At 44.1% G+C, this 9,146-nt stretch overlaps 1 pseudogene; it reads left to right on the top strand.

The window, feature by feature from the left end:
• The first annotated feature begins 5,980 nt into the window (after positions 1-5,980).
• On the top strand, positions 5,981-6,610 carry LOC125110813 (39S ribosomal protein L22, mitochondrial-like; annotated as a pseudogene).
• The last annotated feature ends 2,536 nt before the right edge of the window (positions 6,611-9,146 follow it).

Here is a 9,146-nt window from a genome sequence, read left to right as displayed (position 1 = left end):
CTTACAGGTATTCTCTTTTCTTATGCTTTCAGGTTTATTACAAACATATACACGTCCTTCAAGCAACCTACGTGTATCACAGGGAGCTTTGGTTTAGTATTAGTGTTTTTGTTGCCTTCTACTTTTTTCCCACATTATATAAATATTAATAAACATATAGGAGTTCCCGTCGTGGCTCAGTGGTTAACGAATCTGACTAGGAACCATGAGGTTGTGGGTTTGATCCCTGGCCTTGCCCTGTGGGTTAAGGATCCAGCGTTGCTGTGGGCTGTGGTGTGGGTCGCAGACACAGTTCGGATCCTGTGTTGCTGTGGCTCTGGTGTAGGCCAGCGGCTGTAGCTCCTATTGGACCTCTAGCCTGGGAACCTTCATATGCCGCGGGTGTGGCCCAAGAAATGGCAAACACACACACACACACACAAAATATATATATAGATAGATTCCTGGACTGACGTAAACATTTCTAATAATATAGTATTAATAGTAGCCAGTATTTGTTTATGACCTAGTGCTTTACATGTACGTTCAAATTTTTTTAAAAAAATTGAGGTATAACTGACATACCCCATTATATTAGTTCTAGGTGTACAAAAGGATGGTTCTGTATATATTTTGGGAAATGATCACCACCATAAGTCTTAATCACATCCGTCATCAGATATGCAGAATTTGTCCGAGGGTGTGTATGATAAAAACCTCCGAGATCGACTCTCCTAGCAATTTTCAAATATGCAATACAGTATTATTAAGGGAGTTAGTGCTCCATTTGCATAAAGTTTCCATTGCCATGCTGTATATTACATACCCATGACTTATTCTATAGCTGGAAGTTTGTACCTTTCGTCTCCTTTCACTCATTTTGCCTGCCTCCAGACCCCACCTCTGGCAACCACCAATAAGTTCTCTGTATCTATGAGGTTGGTGCTTTTGTTTTAGATTCCACATATACGTGAGATTTCATATAGCATTTGTCTTTCTCTGTCTGACTTATTTCACTTAGCATAATGCCCCCGAGGTCCATTCACGGTGTCACAAATGACAAAATTCTGTTCTTTTAATTATGGCTGAATAACCTTCCATTGTGTTGATATATCACATTTTCCATATCTTGGCTCTAAATAATCCTGCAATGAACACAGTGGTTTCTTCTGCTCCTGGTCTACTGCAATTCATTTAAATTGAGGAAGTCCAAAAAGATGGACTTCCAGAAAAAGATGGCTAAAGGACTATTTATTGCTTTTCCTAGTACAATAACACGTTCTAAATTCTTCCCTATTCCACTACTGAACAGCAACAAATCAACAGCCTTGCCCATTGGTGGATGAATGCGGCATATACACACGATGGAATATTACTCAGCCTTGAAAAGGAGGGAAATTCTGACCTATGATTCAGTGATAAAAGTTGAAGGCATTATGCTAAGTGAAATAAACCAGTCATAAAAAGACAAATACAGTATAATTCCACTGACACGAGGTACTAGAGTAGTCACATTCGCAGAGACATAAGGTAGAATAGTGGTAGCCAGGGCCTGGGGAGGAGGCAAATGGGGAGTTAGTGCTTCATGTGTACAAAGTTGCAGTTTTGCAAGGTGAAAAGCGATCTGCAGATGGATGGTGGTGATGGCTGTGCAACAAGGTCGATGTACTTAATACCACTGAACTGTACACTAAAAAACAGTTGACATGGTGAATTTTGTGTTGTGCCCATTTTACCAAAATAGGAAAAATTTGGGAAAAAATATAAACAGCCTCATGTGAGATCTCCATGGATAAAATGGACTGGTCTTCTACACTCTTCTTTCTTTTCTAATACCTACCTTCAGACATTTCAAGCAGTGTTTTCATAGCCCTCCCGGTTCTAAGTAGCTGTAAGAGCTAACGTATCACGTGATAGGTTCATATCCTCTTCGTGAGAATTTATTCAACCTTCCCTTGTGGTGTCCTTCTATCTTTGTATTTATTTATTTATTTGGCCACACCTGCGGCATACATAAGTTCCAGGGCCTGGAATCGAATCCAAGCCACAGCTGGGATCCATGCCACAGCTGTTGCAACACCAAATCCCTAACCTACTGTACCACAGCAGGAATTCCCCTATCTTTTTATGTTTTTCTTTGCTTTTTAGGGCCACAGCCATGGCATATGGATGTTTCCAGGCTAGGGGTCAAACTGGAGCTACAGCCTCCGGCCCACACCAGAGCCACAGCCATGCCAGATCTGAGCTGCATCTGTGATCTACACCACAGCTCATGGCAGTGCTAGATCCTTAACCCACTGAGCAAAACCAGGGATTAAACCCAAAACCTCATGGCTCCTAGTTGAATTCGTTTCCCCCGAACCATGATGGGAACTCCCCCTGTCTTTTTACCTTATTATATTATTATTTCTGCAATGTCTGTCTCACTCAGATCTGTCAGTGGACAAGAGCACAGGTTCTGCATTTAGACTGCCTGGATGGAATCCCTGCTTTACTGCTTATTTTCTGTAAGCCCTTGGACCAGTGACTTAACCTACCTGTGTGTGTTTCCTCCTCTGTATAATGGTGATGATGATAGTGTCTAGGCATGTGAGCTTTAAATGATTTAATACACATAAAGAGCTTAGGACAGTACCTGTCACATAGCAAGTACTCAATGGATATTAGCTATTACTATGATAAAATTGACTATCATTATTTCCAGAAGTTCTTTCTGGGAGTCTTCAGTAGGAAGCACCTCTCGATGTTCTAGCTGGGCTTCCTCGTTCTGGTAAGAATACTTCTCCTTACTTTGGGTAACTGCCATTCTAAGTGATTCTGTTAAACCTGGTCTCACCCAAATTGCAAAGCATTGGGTGGGCATTTAATCAAGGCCTGGCCTATCGTATGGTACTTCATCCCTCCAGGAGTAGTGACTGGTTCAAAGTGTGGGCCCGGGATCCAAGGAGAGCCAATCAGAGTTCCTCTTTGGTGGTGACAGGCAGATGCTAGAATACAGCAAGCAGTCCATGTTTCTGCCAGGTCTCCTGAGCTGAGACAATGAAAGCTTTGATATACAGGCAGCCCTCTTCCCTGTGTGCACAGAGGAAGCTCCTCTGAGATGGGAAGCAATAAGACCAAAACCCAAAAGCAAGAACTGAGAGATGTGGGGTGGGAAGGGAAGGAGAGATAAGGGCCTAGAACTTTGAACTGGGGAGCTGGGGGTGGGGGTGGGGGCAACCCTCTGTCAGATCTTATCCAAACCTTCCTAGGTCTGGAACCCCAAAGGGTGTCTTTTTGCTTAAGGTGGTTTGAGCTGAGCTGTTGCCATTGTTACTTAAAGACTTAAGGCTAAGATGCCCTTTACACTGAATTCGTCCTTTCCCCCTCCCTTCTCTTCCTTCCACCCCTTTCTTCCCAGACCCCTGAGTGACAAGGCCCTTGATCTGAACTGGGACTGTCAGACTTCCCTGTAGAAACCACTTCTCTTCTCTTCCTGGTCCAGGAGTTTTCCACCTCTCGCTAACTTTCCTGATTTCCTTTGCTGGCTTCACCAACTGTGACCTGAAATCCTTATTTCCTCCTTTTTCCAGTCTCTTCTCAATGACTCCCTCTCCCATACACACCTTTGCTTTTCCCTTTTGTCACCTCAGACAACTTCTCTGTCTTCTTGTTTCTTCTCTTTCTTCCTCTTTTGCTTGTTTTCTGTATCTTTGCAGCTGGTACCTTTACACCATTCTTCTCCTCTGATCTTAATCTTGGGACAACTGCACAAATGTGTTCTTTTTGGACGCAGACATCACATACTAACCCTCCTACCCACCTATTTTTTTTTTTTAATCTATAGAAGATACTGCTGAGTTATGTTTCATACTGAAGTGCTTCCCAACTAGGCATTCCTCATCTCTGGCTGCAGTGAATTATCAGTCCCTAAATGATAAGTATTAGCAGTATCTAATTTCACTTTCTTCATGGCAATGATTCAGTTTCTTACTTATTCCTCCAATCAAACCTCAAACCAACCCCTTTATCTAGGGCTGTTAAACTCTCGGAGGTATTTATTGATTTATTTTAGGGCCGTATTTAATTAATTAATTAATTAAATTAATTAATTTATTTTATTTATTTATGCACGTGTGGCATATGAAAGTTCCCAGGCTAGGGGTCAAATCGGAGCTACAACTGCCGGCCACAGCCACAGCTTCAGGACCTGGGATCCAAGCCGCATCTGTGACCTACAGCACTGCTCACAGCAACGCTGGATCCTTAACCCACTGAGTGAGGCCAGGGATCAAACTCACGTCCTCATGGATCCTGGTCTGGTTCATGACCGCTGAACCACGACGGGAACTCCCTCTCAGAGTTATTTACACGCAATTCATACAGCTCTTTCTTCGATTACAATTCCAACTGATAAATGTAGCAGGAATGAAGAATACGGAAAGTCAACATTAGGCAAATGCCTAGTAGTAAGGGTTGTAGGGAAGAACCATTGATAGATGTTTAAAAATCAGTGAGCAAAGCATAAAGAGAAACAGGGTATTTTCATAGGCTCTAAGAATCCCCCCACAAGATATGTAATGGTTATAAAGTGGGAAATTGTCATGTTACTCTAAAGAAACCTAGAAGACACCACCTTAGGCAGGTGATCAAGATGAACATCACCACGAATAAGACACAGCAACATCGTATAACCATGATATGCTGCACTAAGAAGTGTGCAATGTTCCATCGTAGATGTTCTTGCGAAAGATGCACAATCTCAGTTGAATCATGAGAAATCATCTAACAAGTCCCAACTGAGACACATTCGGTAAAATAACTGACCAGTCCTCTTCAAAAGTCTTAGTCATGCTAAGGAAAGACTGAAAAACACTTGCAGACAGAGGAGTCAGAAGAATGAAATGCATATTTACTTGAACTGGAACATGGGCAAAAAAAAGGACAGCTGAGGACAAGCGAAATTTGAGCAATGTCTGCAAGTTAGATAATGCTGTTATCAACATTAATTTTCTAATTAGATAATTACACTGATTTACTGTCTGAGTTACAGCCTTGGCTCAGGAGTTTTAAAAGCTGCTCAGATGTTTCTAATGTGCAAAATTTGAGAAACACTGATCTCCCTATACGGCAAAGAAGGGGAGTCTTAAATATGAATAATGGCCCAGGAACTAGCTACAGTTTGTCCCACTAGTCCTCTTATATAAATCCTTGCAAAGATTGCTACCAGCCACTTCCTCCAACACTCGGATAGAAGATGGAATGGACTTCTTATAGGTGGGGCACCAGCAGAGCAGAGAGGAGCCAGGCGTGACTGTGTCCCTTGTGCAAGTCTCCCAGCCCAGCCTCCTATCTGGCCACTGCTGTGATGACTAGTGTCCTGCGGTCCAAATTTTTTTTTTTTTGGTCTTTTTGCCTTTTCTAGGGCCGCACCCTCGGCATATGGAGGTTCCCAGGCTAGGGATCTAAGGCTAGGGGGTCTAATCTGAGCTGTAGCCGCCGGCCTATACCAGAGCCACAGCAACGTGGGATCCTAGGCATATCTGCAATCTACACCACTGCTCATGGCAATGCCAGATCCTTAACCCACTGAGCGAGGCCAGGGATCGAACCCACAACCTTATGGTTCCTAGTCAGATTTGTTAACCACTGAGCCACGATGGGAACCCCTCCTGTGGGCTTTGATGGGCCTCATGCAGATGCAGTTGAGCTTGTGCCATGAACAGCTCACTTCTGGCCCTGCGGCTTTGCTGATGCTGAGGCAAGGAAAGCCTGTGGGAACCCAACCATGTACAGCCCAGAAGCGTGGGGGAGTTAATGGCCATCCCCAGTGTTCTCCCCTCCGTAGATGGTTCAGAGGTGCTTTCCCTCTGCTCTTCAAAAGGTCTGGGCAGGATGGAGCCCTTAGCCATGGCCAGCTCAGTTTCATATTCTTGTATTGTTTTTTTCTCTCCTTTTCCGTCCTGCCCTGTTGCTCCCAGAATCACATTCCCAAATAAACAACTTACAAGTTTGAGGAGAGATGGTGGCAGTAAGACTGTCATGTTTTGGTGCATTATAGATGCAGAATCTGAGGGAAGCTGGCCTTGGGGCTTCTTTCATCTCATAACACTTGGCTGCTATCACTTATCCACACAAGTGCTTCTTTTGAAATTTCTTGAAAATGGGAGAATAAGAATACAATGATTTATCCTCCACAACGGCTTGGAGAAACTCCTCAGAGACCAAATGAAACCTGTCGTTGTTGAAGAAAAAGTACAGCAAAGACAAGATGTGGTATTTGGTAAAATTGATGAAAGGAATGTCCATTGCCTAGGCTTGGGATCAGCTGGAATTCAGTGACCCAGAAGGGCCCCAAATAGTTAGAGAGGTTCTCTTGGAAGCACACAGTATGGGAGTGAGAGGCTGCAATATGGAATCCAGACCCAACATATTACAGCTGAGGGCACCTCAGGGCGAGGCCAGTACCTGCAACACAGCTGGTATCGACACAGAGGTGGCTTTGGGATCATGAAGGTTTGCTGCCATCATTTTGGAAGTTGTCGGAAGGCCCCCCACCTCCACCTGAAGCACCAAAGATAGCGTCCCCCCGCCCCCCACCAAAGAATATATTCAGGAGCTTTGCAACTGGACCATCACATTCACACTCTGAAGGGAGAATTCAGACTCCATGGTGTATATACTTTACTATTTGTTTCCTGAAAACCAACAAACCTTAAAGACAAACGCTTCTCATCAGGAAAAAAACCCCCAATAACTTCACCAGTTCCAAAGGCTCTCTTTTTCAGAGAACCAAGACTAAGGTATTTCCATGGAAACAACACTGATTCCATCCTGGCAACTCCAGGATGTCTGCTAAGAGTCTTTTCTGTTTTTTGCGCTCCTCCCCTCTTGCCTCCTCTTCTGTTTTATGGAAGACGAAAATGGCTAGTCCAGTATCAGCTTGCTTTCCTTTTTGACCAGTCTTCCCTAATCCTTCAACTTCCCTCTGCTGTCCTTCTCTTTCCATGGCTCCACTGGTGGTTGATATCCCATCCTTACTAGCCCCTTGGCCAAAGGCAGCAGAAATCCAGCTGCTTCAACTGCTTTCCTGCTCTGCTTCAATATATATCCAGGAACATCGAAACTGGACCATCCCAGTCACTCTCTGTGATGGGAGAATTCAGACTCTACAGTGTGTATATGTTACCACTTCTTTCCTGAAAACAAACAAAACTTGAAGACAAACGCTTCTTTTATGAAAAACAACCACAGAACAGCAAAAACCTTACCAGTTCCAAAGGCCTGATTTTTCAGAGACGCCAAGATACTTTCCATGAAAACAATAAACGGGCTGCTTAAACTACTTTCCTGCTCTGCTTCAAAAGCTATTGCTGCTATTGCCCTTGCCACTGTCCTTCCCTCCTCCAGTGCCTGCCTGTGTGTGTCAATTGGCTCTGGTGACCCTTTCCTTCTGACCAGTCGACCTGCTCCGAGTTCCCCAACTGTACCTTCAGGACTTGCAACTTCCCTCCAGTGGGTCATCACCTCATCAGCTTCTTTGCACACATGCCACTCATGAGGTCATTATCCTTTGGCAAGGGCAGCAGTGCTGTGGGGCAAATAGGGAACGAATCAGTGAAGTGATAGTCCCTAAGTGCTGTTTGACTTCTTCCAGATGACAATAATGGGTTGATTCATTTGATAAACATCTATTCAGTGCCCAACACATGCCACTCCACTCATTGTTTTTTACTGCTGGGTATGTAGCAGTGAATAAAACCAACAGAAAGTCCCTGCCCACATGTAGCTTATATTCCAATGACTAGGCAGCACCTGCAGCTCTGATTCAACTCATAGCCTTGGAATTTCCGTATGCTGCAGGTGCAGCTCTAAAATGGAAAAAAAAAAAAAAAAAGCAGTCATTTTCCATTATACATTTGCAGGGAATGGGGGGAAATTAGTGATAGAAGTGGGACTGAAATATTATCTCTCTCTTTCCTTCTAAAATAGTTTATTTTTTTTTCTTACTGTATACTGCTTTTCTCTATAACTCTTTCCTTAATGGTGGGCATAGCATGTATTCCACACTTTACAGCTAAACTCTTATTAGTCTTCTTACTCAATATTAAAATTTGTCTTTGACCCATTACCCCAGTTACCCTGGGTTCTTCTCCATTGAGAGAATGCTCGATACCTAAATGGGCTTTAGTTGTTAACTATTAAAGGCTGGTCAGCTTACCTTTCCCTGCCTTGGCTGAGCCACACACCCTGAAGGGCAGGAATTGGCATTTAGAACAGGGCAGAGGCTCAGTTTTCCACCGTTTTTCCCTCTGAGCTGCAGCTCTTTTTCATTGATATCTCTGCTCTTTTTTTTTTTTTTTTTGTCGTCTTAGGGCTGCACCCCCAGCACATGGAGGTTCCCAGGCTAGGGGTTGAATCGGAGCTGTAGCCGATGGCCTACACCACAGCCCCAGCAACAAGGGATCCGAGGCACATCTGTGACCTATACCACTGCTCATGGCAAGGCCAGATCCTTAACCCACTGAGTGAGGCCAGGAATCGAACCCCCATCCTCATGGTTACGAGCCAGATTAGTTTCTGCTGAGCCACAACAGGACTCCTCTTTGTGGTTTTGAAAATACTTTGCCACATTCTCAGAACTGTAACTTACTATTTATTAGAGCAACAGAAGGAAACGCTTCCTTAGTAACAGCCTGCTTTAAAACCATCATTATTCTTATTAGAGGGACAATTAGTTAATGAGACTAGGGATATCTTTGATATCTGGGTAGGAATAGTTCAGCTTCATAGATGAGCAAGCTGGTTCGGAAAGAGGCCAAGGGAGACGCCGTCTTCTCTAATTTCCCCCCATTCCCTGCAAAGGTAATGGAAAATGACTGCATGCCATTTTTTTCCCCCTTTCTTTTCAGGGCCACACCTGCAGGTTCTGGAAGTTCCAAGGCTATGAGTTGAATCAGAGCTGCAGCTGCTGCCTATGCCACAGCCCCAGCAACACCAGATCCAAGCCACATGTGTGACCTAAATGGCAGCTTTCGGCAATGCCAGATCCTTAACCCACCGAGTGAGGCCAGGGATGGAACCCACAGCCTTATGGATACTAGTCAGATTCTTAACCCGCTGAGCCACAACTCCCTGAGTGCTTTTTCTGTTGGACGTGCATGCTTTTGGGGAATTTGCTGTTGTTT

Source organism: Phacochoerus africanus, chromosome 11, assembly GCF_016906955.1.
Source record: "Phacochoerus africanus isolate WHEZ1 chromosome 11, ROS_Pafr_v1, whole genome shotgun sequence".
NCBI classification, from domain to species: domain Eukaryota; kingdom Metazoa; phylum Chordata; class Mammalia; order Artiodactyla; family Suidae; genus Phacochoerus; species Phacochoerus africanus.
This window is presented reverse-complemented; position numbering and strand designations above follow the sequence as displayed.